At 36.4% G+C, this 17103-nt stretch overlaps 1 pseudogene; it reads right to left on the reverse strand.

Annotated features, from left to right (window-relative positions):
- The window catches only part of LOC102835183, a 34094-nt pseudogene extending 17392 nt beyond the window's left edge, over nt 1-16702 (reverse strand).
- Nucleotides 16703-17103: the final 401 nt, after the last annotated feature.

Consider the following 17103-nt stretch of genomic DNA (forward strand, 5'->3'; position numbering starts at 1 on the left):
AAAAAAAAAAAAAAAAAAAAAAAAACACGATTTTTTTCTTTTTGTATTCAGGTGACCTTTCTCCTTTCTCTTAAAAATAAAAGGGAGGGGGGCGATTGTGGAAAAATATTTTTATGATCACTTTCTTTTTTCTTTAAACTACTTCCTGGAGTAAAGAATTTATGATCGCTCTCTTCTTCTTTTCAGTAGGAATGTACGTCTTGAAAATTTTGAACTAGCCAACTGGATAAGGGAACAGATTGTGCAGTCAAAACCCTAGCCAATAGGGTGAGACACAGTCTTGAGACTCACATCAGGGATTAAAAACCCAAGTGGACTGCCCCTCGGTGTGCTGACTGGCCTGTTCGTGTATGTATGGCTATGCACACGCACCCTCTTGCAAGAGTAAATTTTACTTTGCCAAGGTAAGTTAGTCTCACCAAGTGTCTTTTACGAGACATCGGGATTCATTTCTAACACAGTGGATCACTGTCAGCACCAGAATATTGAATACTGAAACATGATGAAGAACACCAGAATATTGTCAGATATAGTGACAAGAGATGAGCCCCTCAGGTTGGAAGGCACTCAAAATGCAACTGAAGAAGAGTTCCCTCCTCAAAGTAGAGTTGGCCATGATAATGGAAAGGAGTAAAGCCCTCAGGAGCTTCATTTGCTAAAGGGGCACAGCTCAAAATGAAGAGGGAAGCTATAAACATCCATTAATAATTAGAACATGAAATGCACAAAATATGAATCTAGGAAAATTGGAAATTATAAAAAATTAAATGGGACACATAAACATTAATATCCTAAGCATTAGTGAGCTGAAATGGATTGGTACTGGCTATTTTGAATCTGACAATAACATGGTTTACTATGCCAAGAATGACACATTGAAGAGGAATGGCATTGAACACATCATCAAAAACAACATATCAATATATATCTTGAAGCACAGTGCTGTCTGTCATAGGATTAAATCTATATATCTACAAGGAAGACCAGTTAATACTGGTCTCTATTATTATTAAATTTTATTCACCAGTGAATATTGGTCTCTTATTATTCAAATTTATTCACCAGTTATTATTCAAATTGATGGACCAACTACTAAATCCTTTGATGATGAAATTGAAGAATTCTACCAATTTCTTCAGTCTGAAATTATCAAATCTTAATTCAAGATGTATTGATAATTAACTAATGATTGGAATGCAAAGGTTTGGAAACAAAGAGGAAGGATCAATAATTGAAGCATATTCCCTTAGTGATATAAACAATGCTGGAGGTCACATTATAGAGTTTTGCAAGACCAATGACTTTTTCAGTGAAAATACCTTTTTTATACAACATAAAAGACAACTATACATGTGGACCTCACCAGATAGAATACAGAGAAATCAAATTGTCTGCATAATGAAAAAAACAGAGGAAAAGCTCCATACCATCAAAGCAAAGTCATGGTCAGACTGTGGAACAGAAGATCAATTGCTCATATGGAAATTCAGGCTGAACTTGTAGAAAGTTTTCTTAAAAGTCCACAAGCGCAAAACTATGACCTTGAATATAACCCACTAGAATTTAGAGATCATCTGAAAAACAGATTTGATACATTAGCCACTAAAAACTGAAGACCAGAAGAGTTGTGGGATGACGTCAAGAACATCATACAGGAAAAAAGCAAAATATCATTAAGAAGACAAGAAATAAGAAAAAGAGCAAAATGGCTATCAGAAGACATTCTGAAACCTGCTCTCCAGAGTAGAGATGCTAAAGCAAATGGAAGAAATTAGAAGGTACAAGAGCTGAACAGAAAATTTCAAAAGGCAGATCAAGAAGACAAAGTCAAATTCCTATACTTAGAAAAAATGAAATGTGCAAAGACCTATACTTAGAAAATCAAAAAGGAATGTGGAAATCATCAGGCAATATCATTGATATCTCATATGAGTAATAGTAATACAAAAATGGCTGCAACCATTCATTGAAAGAGAACTTCCAGAGGCTCAAGCTGGATTCAGAAGAGGATATGGAATGAATGATATCATTACTCATGCCATATGTACCTTGGATGAAAGTAGAGAATACCAGAAAGATGTTGACCTGTGCTTTTTTGACCACACAAAGGATTTCAATTGTGTAAATCATGACAAACTATGGGCATCATTGCAAAGAATGAGTATCCTGGAACACTTAATTGTGCTCATGAGGAACCTGTACATAGACCAAGAGGCAGCTATTGAAACAGAACAAGGGAACACCAAATGTTTTAAAATTAAGAAAGTTGTGGATCAGGGTTGTATTCTTTCACTATATTAATTCAATGTGTATGCTGAACACATAATCCAAGAAACTGGATTATATGAAGAAAAATGTAGCATCAGAATTGGAAGAAGACTGATTAACAACCTGCAATATGAAGATGACACAGCTTTGCTTTCTGAAAGTAAAAAGAACTAAAAATACTTACTGACAAAAATCAAAGACAACAGCCTTTGGTATCTCAATGTAAAGAAAACAAAAATCTTCACCACTGGGCCAATTAGAAACATCTATATAAATAGAGTATTCTGAAACACTTAATTGTGCTCATGAGGAATCTGTACCTGGACCAAGAAGCAGTTGTTTGAACAGAGCATTAGAACACTGAATGGTTTAAAATTAAGAAAGGTGTGCTACAAGGTTGTATTCTTTCACCATACTTATTCAACCTGTACGCTGAGCAAATAATCTGAGAAGCTGGGTTCTATGAAGAAAAATGTGGCATCAGGATTGGAGGAAGACTCATTAACAACCTACGCAACATGCAGATGATACAACCTTTCTTGCTGAAAGTGAAGAGGACTTAAAACATTTATTGTGAAGATCAAAGAGCACACAGTCTTTGGTATGGATTACATCTCAATGTAAAGAAAACAGAAGTCCTGACCACTGGACTAATAAACAACATTCGTATAAACGGAGACAAGATTGAAGTTGTCAAGGATTTCATTCTTCTCGCATCAACTATCAACACTCGTGGAAGAACTAGTCAAGAAATCAAACAAAGTATTGCATTAGGCAAATCTGCTGCACAAGACCTTTTTAAGTGTTGAAGAGCAAAGATGTCAACTTGAGCATTAAGGTGTGTCTGACCCAAGCCATGGTATTTTCAATAACCTCATATGCATGTGAAAGCTGGACAGTGAATAAGGAAGACCGTAGAAGAATTGACGCTTTTGAATTATGGTGTTGGAAGAGAATATTGAAAGTGCCATGGGCTGCCAAAAGAACCAATCGATCCATTTTGGAAGAAGTGCTGCCAGAGTGCTCCTTGGAGGCCAAGATGGCCAAACTTCGTCTCTCATACTTCAGACATATTGTCAGGAGAGACCAGTAACTGGAGAAGGATATCATATTTGATCAGGTGGAGGTTCAGAGAAAAAGAGAAAGACCCCCCCCCCAATGAGATGGATTGGCCAAGTGGCAGCATCGATGGACTCAAGCATGGCAACAGTAGTGAGATTGGCCCAGGATTGGGCAGTCTTTCGTTCTACTGAGCATAAGGTTACTATGGGTCGGTACCTACTTGATGGCACCTAACAACAAAATATAAGTAGAGAAAAGACTGAAGTTGTCAAAGACTTCATTTTTCTCAGATCAACCATAAACTCCCGTGGAAGCAGCAATCAAGATATAAAACAGTGCATTGCATTGGGCAAATCTGCTACTCAAGACCTCTTTAAAGTGTTGAAGAGCAAATTTGTCACTTTGAGGAATAAGATGTGTCTTACCCAAACCATGGTATTTTCAATAAACTCATATGCATGTGGATGTTGGACAATTAATAAAGAAGACCATAAAAAAATAAATGAATTTGAATTTTGGTATTGGAAGAGAATATTGAAAGGACCATGGACTGCCAATGAACACACACAGCTCTGTGTTGGAAGAAGTACAGCCAGAGTGCTCCTTGGAAGCCAGAATGGCAAGACTTTGTCTCTCATGGCTCAGACACATTGGCACGGGTACCACTCCTTGAAGAAAGATATCATGTTTGGTAAAGTGGAGGGTCAGAGAAAATGAGGATGTCTCCCAATAAGATGGAATGGCACAGTGGCAACAGCAATGCACTTGGGTAAAGCAACAATTGTGAGGTTGGCCCATGACTGGGCAATGTTTCATTCTGTTGTGCATAGGGTTGCAATGAGTTGGTGTTGTCTTCATGGCATACAACAACAAGAAGAAGAATGTAAATGATGAAGGGATTATTGGTTCTTTGAAAATATGCTACAATTCACCCATTAAAAAATGCAAACTTTCATCCAATTTTGTATTTGTAATTCCAATTAGTGTTCTTATTTCTTTATTAACTTTTTTTCATGATATTTTAAATTTTACATTGGGCTGAATTTAGCATACATTTCCTTCAGGACCATGTAAATTTTGCCACATGTTACAGCTATGAGATGCTTGATGTCATTCTAATTCTCATTCTTTTTCAGATATCATGCTATTTCTTTCCTGGGTCTTGGAAACTTTTCTTGAATTTCATAGTTAAGTACATAAAACTAGAAGTTTTATGTATGAAAATTACATACTTAAAAAAATTACTTATGTTGTACTCTAGATGACCCCATCCAACGTAAGAGTACAGTTTTCAGTCAAGAATGTTTTCTTTTTTGTTTCTTGTCTTTCTCATTTCTTCCCATATTTATTCCTCTCCCTTTTATTTTCTGCACTGTCCATTTCAAAAATTATATTGTAAATGGAAATCATACAATTGTAATAATTTGAGATTTGTTTTTATCTTTCCTCTCTTGTTTTGCTGAAAATTGTTCTCACAAATAAATAATAGTTGGTTTGGAGTTAGCATAAGTTTTCTTCATAACCATGTAGCATTTACCCATGGTATCATCATGATAAGATGCTCAATATCAGTTTAGTTCTTATTGTTTTGTAGAAATCATTTCTACCAAGAGTTTTAGAAATTGTTCTTGGAGTTCATATCTAAGTATACAAACCCAAGAATTTATAAGTTAGTATGCAATTATCTGTTTAATTATTTCTGTTCTATATTACATCTTTTCCAACTTAAGATTAAAGTTTTCAGTCTAGAAAGTTTCCTTTTCTCTTTTTCATTTCTTTTCTTGTTTATTGCTTCCCATCTATGTTCTGCTTCCATTTATTTTCTACACTTATATTCTCTCCATCTTAATAACCTGCCTATTTAAAAAATGTTATACAAATTGGATTCATACATTGAAATTTGCTTTAATTTTTCCTCTACTACTTATTTAACTTGTTTGGTATGTTAGCAATGAACCCCTCTTTATTGACAAGAATGGGCCTTAAAGTGGAGTTACCATATTTTTTTTTTCAGATTTCCAGAAAAAGTTTTATCCCATCGATTTTCTAGTTTAATTGCTTTATACCTTTTATTAGTAACAGCATCAAAATTTAAAATTACTCTTTTTTTACTTATCTGCCACCTGTATACTACTGATGATAGTGTTTCCCTAAGAATTCTATCTTCTTCTATTTATACCATAGCAAAATGACAGTATTGGCATCCTTGGGGGATATAAATTGAGTTCCTTTTGAGTGTTCATCAAATTAGGGGAAGAAAATGAAGTCTGAAGAGCAAGATCAAGTCTGTAGTGTAAATAAGGTAATGTTTCCCAATGAAATTCTCATTGGAGAGCCCTGTTACCCTGAGAAAATGAGCAGGTGCATTGTTGTGATGTAAAAATGATCCTGGGTACAAATTTTCATTCAATTTTCTCACCAATGCACTTTTCAATTTTCTCAAAATATCTTCATAATAAACTTTCATCATCATAATGTGGATTTTGAGAAAGCTATAAATATTTCCCCCTTTGGAATGCAAAAGAAAAAAGTTGCCATAACTTTCTCACCTACCTCTCTGTATTGAATTTAATTGGAAAATCCCTTAGAAAGTCTCTTTTCTGATTTGATCTTGCTATGCTTATTTGACCTAGCATTCTGAATTATACTGATCAATGAAAGACTCCTTCACAGTAATGATTCATTTCACAAAATTGTCTTCATCAGTTTGGTCTTCCCTTAAATAATGATGGGAAGATAAGCTATTTAACTAGCTGAACTTCATACAATGCTTTTATCACCCATTAAGCAGAAATCTTGTTGACACCAAAATGTTAGGCTAAAATAGAAAATTCAGAGCCATCTGAGATCCCAACATCAGTAGATACAGCATCAATCATAATTCTATGTTCTTCTTCCATGAGTTTCTGGATTTTAGCCACAGTTTCTTCCTTCATTGAGTGTAATAATCTTCCCTCTTACTTAGCTTTGAGATCTTCTTGATTTCCTTAAGATGCTTGATCCATCTAAAAACTGTTGTTTTCTGTGGGGCTGCATTCCTATAAACTTGTTGCGTGGAAAAAATTCTGCCATTGTTTGTTAAAATTTTAATATTAGTTATGATCTCAACATCATTATTTCCATGGCACAAATGCTAACTTATGTTGTTGGTGGTGAAGGAACCCTAAGGAGAAGAAGACAGCTGTAATGTTGAGAGAACTTTTATGACATCATCTACTGATTGTGGAGACATGTGTAAACAAAATACACTTTGTTGGAAAAACTCATTCATGTAAGAACTGGAGTCCTAGTAGTTAAACTTTTGATGTACTCTTAAATGTAGCATTAGAAAATGGTGTCTACCTTTTTGTTGTTGTTGATTGAGTGAAATTTTACAGGGCAGATCATTAGTTTTACATTCAACAAATCATACACCTTGTTTCATTACAATGATTATAATTCCCTCCATGTACCATCAGTTAACAGTATTTCTTTCTATACACATTAGCTGGCTTTTTGTTTTTTTCAACACTCAGGCATATATAATAATTTACACCACCAAAGGGCACATTCTGCAAGTCTGCCTCCTGGCCGCCATCTCTTAGTCCCTCTCTTCCCATGAATCTAGAGTTCTCAGCTGCTCCCTCTCTCCATGTCCCCATCTTTGCCTCCATCTCTTGTGTCACTGCTTCTTTGTATGAGGTCCCATATTCCACTTGTGCTCTTCTCCTTTGATTTTCCTAGGGTCCTTTTTTTCTGGACTGTAAGATTAACTACTCCCCTGTTTTTGTTACAAAACTTCTATCTTTATAATTGTCCCAGTCACAATTAGTCATGATAACAGTTACTCACCATTGAATCATAAGAATATCCCCATCTCTGTTAACCAGACCCATCTAAACAAGATGAAAACTATTCAGTGGGGACTCATTCTTTCCCCACACACTCTTAAACTAAACTCCCCCTTGAAACCTTGTAAGCCAATCACTTCATGCTTTTATCACTCCTTCATTTTAGTAGACAATGTCTAAATTGTCCCTATCTACCCTGTGTACAGAGGGGATAGCATTGATACTTGATGTGAAGACTCCTTTCCTCCCTGTTGGTATTTAGAGTTACTAGCTCTGGTAGTGTAGTGGTTAATCAGGCTGCGAATCACAAGTTCAGAAGTTCGAAACTACCAGCTGTTCCGCAGGAGGAAGATGAGGCTTTCTGCTCCTGTAAAGATTTACATTCTCAGAAACCCTGTACAGGGTCATTATGAGTCGGAACCAATTCCATGGCACATAACCACCAACCACCACCACCTCTATGAGTGTAGATCAAGTTTATCAAATTGTAGTGATTTACCCTTGTTTCCTTTATCAAAAATTGTTTTGCTCTTTTTTATTTATTTATTTATTTTTTATTTCCTCTACTCAAGTTCTGATTATCAAGCCATTGAGGCTAGGTCAAATGGGTACTATGTACAACTTTGAGTGTTTTTGTGCTCCTCTTGCTTAATATGAGCTGTATGTGTCACTCTTGTGTCAATTTGTTTTTAAATGTGATTAACAATAGTATACTGCCAAAAGAAATCCATGAGTTTAAAATGCTACATATCTTTAAAGTTATGGGTCTTTCAAATTTTAGTTTAGCTCTTTTTTGTTTGTTTGTTTTTTCCTTTATTTTATTTATATGTTGAATTACTTGGATTGTTTTTATCATTGAACCCTACTTGCCTACCAGTTATGAGTCCTGTTTGGTTATGATGCCTTATTATTTTGATATGTTGTTAAATTCTATTGACTAGGATTTTGTTGAGAACTATTGCACCTATGATCATGAGGGATATTGGCCTACGATTTTCATTTTTAGTGATGTGTTTTCCTAGTGTGGATAAGACAGTTATCCTTGCTTCATAAAATGTATTCTGAAAATTTCCACCATTTTCCATGTGCTAGAATAGTTTGAGTAAAATATTAGCTCTTCTCCTAATGTTTTTTAGAATTCATGAGTAAAGCCACCTGGGCCCAGACTTTTTGCTGGACATTTCTTAATTAGCTGATCAATTTCTTCTTTGATTATAGGTGTGTTTAAGTTTTCTTCTTCATTCTATGTTAATTTAGTTATGTCATGGTTTTCTAAAAAATAGTTCAGTTATTCTATATTTTCCAATTTACTAGAGTACAATTACTTATAGTATTCTGTTATTATCCTTATATTTTCCATGGATTTTATTGTGATGTCACCAATAGTGTTTCATATGTGTGTTATTAATTTCCTCTCCTTTTCATTTGTTATATTTGGCAAAGCTTTGTCAATTTTATTAATTCAGCCAAAGAACCAACTTTTGTCTTTTTGATTCTTTCTATTGTTTTTCTGTTTTCTAATTCATTTTTTTTCTATTCTAGTCTTTAGTATTTACTTTTTCTGGAGACTGTAGGCTTACTTGGTTGGTCTTTTTCTAATTTTGGAGGTGTTTTGTTACTGTGTTGATTTGATTCTTCTTTTTGGTGTGTGTTTAATGTTATAAATTGCCCATTGCGCACAGCTTTTGTTATGCCCCAAAGGTTTTTGTATGTTGTGGTTTTGTTCTCATTTGATTCAAGGAATTTTTTCATTCAATTTGTTTTTATTTATTCTCTTGCCCAGTAGTTTTTAAGTAGATTATTATTCAATTTCCATATATTTATTTTTGTTTCCCAGATCTTCCTATTATTGATTTCTACTTTATAATTTATTGTGATTTGTAAAGGTGCTTTGAAGTATTTTGATGTTTTAAAATTTATTGAGGCTTGTGTTATGGCCTAATGTATGGTCTATTTTGGAGAATGTTCCATGTGCTCTGGAAAGGATTGTGTATTGTGTTGTTATGGAGTTGAGTTTTCTGTATAAATTTATAAGGTCAAGCTAACTGTTACATTTTTGAGTTATCTGTCTTTATTACATTCCTGTCTAGCTGTTCCTTCCTTTCTTGAAAGTGGTGTATAAAAATATCCTACAATTATTGTGCAGTCCTCACTGAACTGCAAGGTCATTTTGAACCACAGGCCAGTGGTTCAACCTACCAGCCGCTCCTTTGGAAGCCTATACAGGATCACTATGAGTTGGAGTCAACTTTGTGTCACTTAACCAAAACAATAGCTATTATTGTAGAGTTTTCTATTTCCTTCTTCACCTCTACTAGATTTTATTTATTTTGAAGTTCTTTAATTGGGAGTGTAGATATTTATTATGGTCATGTCCTGTTGTTCTATTCACCCTGTAATCATCAGATAATGTCCCTTTTTGTCTATTATGCTTGTTTTTATCTTGAAGTCTATTATACTTAGCTTCCAGATAATTAAAAAATGAATAAATGTCTCAATTATTTTATTACATATTTTAAGACATCTTTGCTAAAAAAAAACAAAAAACAAAAAAAAAAAACAACTCTTCCACCCCCATTTATCATGATTAATCATTTCTTTCTTGAAGAATCATCATAATTTCACCTTAAAAGTTTTTGCAAGATATTATTGTTTTCTTTAGGGTCCACTTCCACACCACCTTTTTTGCTTCTAGACCTAAACCTATATTCTAATCCATGCATATCCTCAAAGGAGAGGCATATGTGTAACACAAAATGAGGTACACTGCACTTCAAAAGAAGTAAATTATGTTTCGAATTCATATATAGAGAAGTTCTGGGAATATATGTGAGAATTGGATATTAAATGTATAGAATAATAGTTGGAGTAACATAAAGTTATAGTTGGTCAATTTTATTGATATGGGCGCATCAAGCAGAAATTCTGGACTAAAGATTTTGGTGCCAAGGGTTAGAAAAATCTTCTGACAGTTTGTTTGATTGGCAGAAACATGGACCAAAATGGCCTACCTATATGAAGTAGAAATTCTGCGTCAGACTTGCTTGACCATAGAGGAAACTATTTAACAATTAAAGTTATTGGAATGTTAGAGTAGATTTACAATAAAATACCTACTTTAACATATAGAGCTGAATAGAATCAATTTGAAGGGTAGTACTAGAATACTTGAAAAACTCTGATGTCACTTGATGTTATGCCAGATATTTGGTAACAGCTACCATCAGTTCGAAACTACCAGCTGTTCTGTGGAAGAAAGATGAGGCTTTCTGCTCCCATAAAGATTTACAGCCTTGGAATCTCTGTACAGGGTCGTTATGAGTTGGAACCAACTCCATGGCACATAACAACAACCTTTTAGAGTCCTGGTGTGGCACTGTGAGTTAATGCACCAGATTGCAAACCATTTGAACTGCAAGGTCGGCAGTTCAAGCTCACCAATCACTCCTTGAAAACCCTATATAGGGTCGCTAAGGGTTGAAACCGACTCAATGGCATTTAACAACAACAATGGCATTGACTGGCTGAAATGATATGATGGGAAGGCTACTAAAGTATCACTTAATGTGTGTTAATGGGAGATTTCTAGGTAAGGTGAATATAAGTCTAATTTGATGATCTATAACATAGAATCATCATCCCTCAAACTGTTCCCAGAATTGAGACAATTTATACACTGACAAATTCTTAAAGTAATTGGAGGTTGATTTTCCTCAAGATAGCATAATGTCAAAATTGTATACTGCTAATCTTTTCCCAAGCCATCTAGAAATACAAGGGTCACTGTGTACTGGGAAAAAGAAATGATTCGAGTTTGGGTAAATTTTTGGAAACTTTGTGAACTAGTAACAACTCCTAAAGACTCAAAATGACATTGTTGTCCACCAGTCAGAGAAGGAGATTATGAAGGTCAAGTGATCAGTAGACTTGTCATTCAAGTCCACTTCACAATAGACATAGTGCTTCCATGCTCTCTGATCCTATAGTTTCTTAGTTCCATATATTTAATTGGAATATATATCAGCAACTGGAAGGATTCGTATGTAGGTTCCCTCACTTGTGCAGTGAGGAATATTATGATAGGAAAGGTCACATGCACACCACTGGAATGACTTCTAATGAGGAATTGATAAAATAAAAACAATTCCACAATCCTGGCAGGATTGTCCCTGCCAGAGGATTGAAGGATGCAGGGGTGCTAATTCCCACTGCAGTCCTTATCAGTTTATCTTTTGACCTGAATGAAAACAGTGGAGGAAGTAGTACTGTGAATATTAATCTGATAATTATTTTATAAATTAAGTATTCTTGAGACTGTTGGTGTTAAGAGCTGTTGAGTCAGTTCTGACTCAATAGCGACCAACAAATAGGATTTCCGAGTGGTGACTGTGGGGTTTGAAACACCATGTTAAGGCTCCAATGGACCTTGCAGTCTAGAGCTTATCCTATACTGCCATACCAGGATTCCCACCAAAAACCTGCTGAATCATAAGATAATGAATAATTTTATCAATGTTATATTTCTATGTGTGTCTCTGTGTGTGCATTTGTGTGTGGAAACAGACTTCAATAAAAGTTAGGTATAGTTTAAGAATTGATAACGTAGTATCTGTTTGGGAAACAGAAAAACAAACTAATTTTAAGGAAAAGATGTTACATTTGTTAATTGTGGTTGAGTCAGTTCTGACTCATAGAAACCCTGTCTATTGTGTCTAAGGAGTGGCTGGTGGGTTTCAGTAGCCAACTTAGCAGTTCAAATTGAAATTGTGGCCTCGTACTTATCCTACAGCACCAAGACATGTAGTGATTCTGACTGCTAACTGGAGGTGACCCATACAGGTCCTCATGACTTTCCTGAAAATATTCTTTACATCCCTATTCCTCAAACTGTAGATCAAAGGGTTAAGCATAGGGATCACTGTGGTATAGAACACAGAAGCCACCTTTCCCTGGGCCATTTTGCTGGGCCATGAAAGTGATAGATACATAAAAAAAAAAAAAAATCCCAACAACTGTAAGGAGGAGAGTCTTTGGTACCAAAGGCTTTGGACCTGTTCTCAGCTGACGACATTTAAAGTATGTTAGAGAGTATAAAGGCGTAAGAGATGATGATGGGAACAGATGTTGCTAATACACTGAATCCACCAATAAGCATCACCAGTAGTTCATTGATGTAAGTCCTAAAGCATGAGAGCTTTAAGAGAGGCATTATGTCACAGAAGTAATGGTGCATGAAATTGTAATCACAGAAAGACAGCCTGATCATGAAGATAGTGTGAGCCATAGCGCCTAAGGAAGCTATGATATAGACCCCAGTCACCAGCACATTGCAGACCTTTTGGGACATGATAACATTGTAGAGAAGTGGACTACATATAGCTACATATCTTTCATATGCAATGGCTGTCAGCATGTAGCACTCTGCAATACCAAAAACACAAAATAAGAAAAGTTGAGTCATACATCCAGGGTAAGAAATAATATTTTGCTCCAACAGAAAGTTTCCCAGGTGTTTGGGTGTAACAACTGAAGAGTAAAAGAGATCTAAGAATGAAAAATTACTGAGAAAAAAAAGTACATAGGTGATTGGAGCTTGGAACTGAACATGATGATGAGGACCATCCCATGTTCCCCACAACAGCGACAACATAGATACCTTGGAACAGGAGAAAAAGTGGCAGTTGCAGTTTTGTCTTGTCTGTCAATCCCTCAAGGACAAATTCAGTTACTTTGAAGTCATTTTGCTTTGCCACATCTCTCAGGAAAGAGGAGATGTGCAACTATGAAAAAGAAAAATCACAGAATGTAAGATACTATTTGACCATAATTAATAATAACCCTGTTAGTCCCGTGAGTTAAAAACAACAAATACAACAAACAAACTCAGCACCTGATCATCAAATTAAAAGACTGTCATTGCTGGGTGGTATCAAGTCAATTCCAACTCATAGTGATCCTGTAGCATTGAGTAGAACTGCCCCCATAGGAAATTCCAAGGCTATCATCCTTATGAGAATATATTGCCAAAATAGTCTCCAACAAGCTACAGGGTAAATTAAACCAACTTTTTTTTTTTTTTTTTAAGGTTTTTATTGTGGATTGAGTGAAAGGTTACAGGGCACATCATCAGTTTTACATTCAACAAATCATATACCTTGTTTCATTACATTGATTATCACCCCCTCCCTGAACCACCTGTTAACAGTATTTCTCTATATCCATTTTAGCTTTAAAAAAAAAAAAATACAATATAATAATTTACATCTCCAAAGGACAAATTCTGTAATTCTGCTCCTGGCCACCAGCTCTTAGTCCCTCTGTTCTTAGTTCATGAATCTAGAGTCCTCAGCCACTCCCCCTCTCCATGCCCACATCTCTGCCTCCATGTATGGCCCTGCTGCTTCTCTGGATAAGAGCCTACATTCTGCTTGTGCATTCCTCTCTTGACGATCTTAGGGTCCTCTGTTTCTGGACTGTAAGATTAACCACTCCCATTTTTTTTTTGTTACAAAACTTCTAACATTACAATTGTGATAGTCGTGATTAGTCATGAAAACAATTATTCACTATTGAAACTTACAAATCTTATCCCCATCTCTTTTCATCAGACCCATCTAGACAAGATGACAGGTATTCAGTGGGAACTCCTTCTTTCCCCCCATACTCTTAAACTAAACTCCCTCTTGAAACCTTGTAAGGCAGTCACTTTGTACCTTTATTGCCAACTCATATCAGGAAGCCAATGTCTAAGTTGCCCATCCTATCTATCTTGTGTACAGAGCAGACAGCATTGGTACTTGATTTGAAGATTTTCCCTCTCTGTTGGTATTGAGAATAACTACAGCTCTGAGTATAAGTCAGATTCATCATGAAGATGTATCCTCTGTCACTGTAGCTGTTCCAGTCTGATTGTCCTTTCTAGTGGGAATGTCTCACCTCATAAGATTCTGTATGGGACTCAGGATTCCACCTAAGGTCCCATACTCTGTAAAAGCTTTGCACGAGGCCTATTTTACTGGGCAAGTTGTATAATCCCTTTTAGGTATTCCAATCAGTTATAGGCTGAAGGCGGGCTTACAAGTTTTCTCTTATCATATTTCCCAGCATTCTTTTCTATCCCACTCAAGTGTCTATTTTACAATAGTAGGCAAGGGAAACGAATATTCATAAGGCAGTCAAGGATTTTACTATTATTTCTCCTCTTCAAGCTATACCTAGATCCCTGTATACCAGAGCCCTGTTGTTCCAAGGTTGAGCATGTATCACCATTTACCTCTGTCCCACTAGGCCATGCAAACCTGTCTCAGTCTTCCCCTTTATCTTGTTATTCTGCCTCCTCCCCTCTTCTTATATTGCCCTCCCCAACATCCAAAGTAAATCCCCCACCCCAACCCCATTGTGGTTACCTTATACTCCATTAGTTCTTCCCTCCATTTAAGACAGTCTATTTTATCCAGTAATCTACCTGACCTTCCCACCATCTGGATTTCTGTTCTTCTGTGTTTACCTTCTTTCACATTGTAATTGTTTTGATCATAGACTGACCTCCCAGATCCTCTGTTCTTATAGTTTTATTCTGTTCTTAACTCTTCCATTTGTCAATTAAGTTCAGGGTGATGCTGCCACATATGTCATTTTGTAGTTGTCTGTTCTTGTTGGTTCTCAGTCCATAGAACATCCTTTAGGATGTTTTTCATAGCAGGGTTGGCTTTGGAAAAATCCCTTAGCTTCTGTTTATCCCGGAATGTGTTGATTACACCATCATATTAGATTGACAGCTTTGCTAGGTAGAGGATTCTTGGGTGGCAGTTTTTTTTCTTTCAGGGTTTTATATATGTCTCCCCATTGCCTTCTTATGTGCATGGTTTCTGTTGAGAAATACAAGCTTAATCTGATTTGCTTTCCTTTGTATGTTATATTTCTCTTTTCCCTAGGTGCTTTCAAGGTCCTGTCCTTATCTTTGATTTTGGAGAGCTTGATTATTATATGTCTTGGTGATTGTCTTTTAGGGTCTACCCATCCTGAGGTTCGTTGAACTTCTTGAATGCTTATCTTTTCACTTTTCATGATGTTGGGAAAATTTTCTTCCAGAAGCTCAACTATCTCCTCTGTGGACTTGTGTGATTGTTCCTGTTCTGGAATGCCAATAATTCTTATGTTCTTCCTCTTCATGTTGTCCAACATGAATCTTAGGCCTTCTTCAGATTTTTTTATCCTTTTTTATGTTTGTTCTTCTATGTTAGTAGTGTTGAGAAATTTATCTTCTAGCTCACTAGTTCTACTCCTTTGTCCTTTCAGTATATTGTCCATTTCTGATATTCTATTATTAATCATTTTGACCTCTTTCTGTACGTTTTCAATGCTGTATCTATCTTATTTGATTGTTTCTGTAGTGCTTTCCTGACTTCTTCCTTATTTTTCTCAACTCCATGGTATAGTGTTTTGATACATTTTACGATCATTTTTCTGAATTCCTTCTCCAGCATTTCCAAAGTCTGCCCATCTTCCAGTATGGAGTGTAGGTCTACTTCCAGCTCATTTGCCTCAGTCACTTTATCTTGTTTCTGTACATGTGCAGATATGGTCATCTGCTTCTGTTTCTTGGGCATATTCAAGCATTATCTGTGGCCTTAATACTCAGATGGGTATGTATTTTGGTATTTTTTTATGCTTTCTCATTGCCTCCAGGTATATGTGATCAGGAAATGTGCTTCCCTTTTCATTCTTCTTCTTGAGAAATTTCAAGATGCCACTGTTTGTTATTTTGTCATAACTTAAGATTTAATTATCAGCCTATCTACTTTTTTGTCTGCTTGTTTCACTCTACAATCTCCATTCAGGCCTTTTTTTCTAGTTGTAAACAGTTCCAGGTCGGCTGTTGCCATTTGATTTTAATTGGAAACTGTCTCTTTAAATTTTGGGGAGATCTGTACGCATGTGTAGTAGAACCCTCTGGGGGTGGGGCTGAGGTGTCCACTAGCTCAGGCACCCCTGCAGTCACCAGAATGAGGTGCGCAGACAGCAAGGGACCAATGAACAGATACCAATAGAAAATAATGTCTACACCTTTATCTCCGTGGTTCTACCAGGCGTCTGTGGCTTCTCCAATCATTCCCCCACTTGGTCTCACCCAATATGGCATTTCCTGGAGCAGCTGAGCGTCCCAAACTAGAAAGCAATGGATTTCTTGCTTCTGCCACAAATTCCCCCAGCTGTAAGCCTTCCTAGTTTATAAATATTCCTTTACACGTGGTTTAGAGTTCTGGGACTATCCCCTGAGCCTGCTTGGTTAGGTATTCTGTGTTGTTGCTAACAGAACTCCTTACTGTACTTCCACCCAATCCGCCATCTTGTTTGTTCTCCCAAACTTGTTTTTCTTGTCGCAGAAATGCTGCTCCTGCAGTCAGAGACACTGATGCTGCCATGGGGTTCACAGAGAGTTTCATCATCTGGGTACCCATCTCCAACACTTTGTATGTGCTGCCTGGACCTCCCCTTCCTGGGTGTTTATCAGCCTGCCCATCCCTCTCCCTTCCATTCATTATCAGCTCAGGAACAACTATTATTACCATAACAACATGGACAAATAATAGCAAACATATTTGTGTGGTTACCATGGAGCCTGACACGCTGCTAAACATTTCACATGCATTTACTTCTCTTAATGCTAAGAAGCAGGTGTTGCTGTTAGTTCCATTTTACAGATAATTGAGCCCAAAGGAGTGAAATAGTTCTTTCTTCTGGACTGGATCCTCCAGCCTTAGGCTGTCTCCCTTGAACCCAGCATCCACTCTTTTTATCTAGAATATTGTTGTTGTTAAGTACAGTGGAACGACCCTGTACAGGGTTTCTGAGGCTGTAAATCTTTACTGGAGCAGAACACCTCATCTTTCTCCTGAGGAACTGCTGGTAGTTTCAAACTGCTGACCTTCGGGTTGGCAGC

Source organism: Chrysochloris asiatica, unplaced genomic scaffold, assembly GCF_000296735.1.
Source record: "Chrysochloris asiatica unplaced genomic scaffold, ChrAsi1.0 scaffold00410, whole genome shotgun sequence".
NCBI lineage: Eukaryota > Metazoa > Chordata > Mammalia > Afrosoricida > Chrysochloridae > Chrysochloris > Chrysochloris asiatica.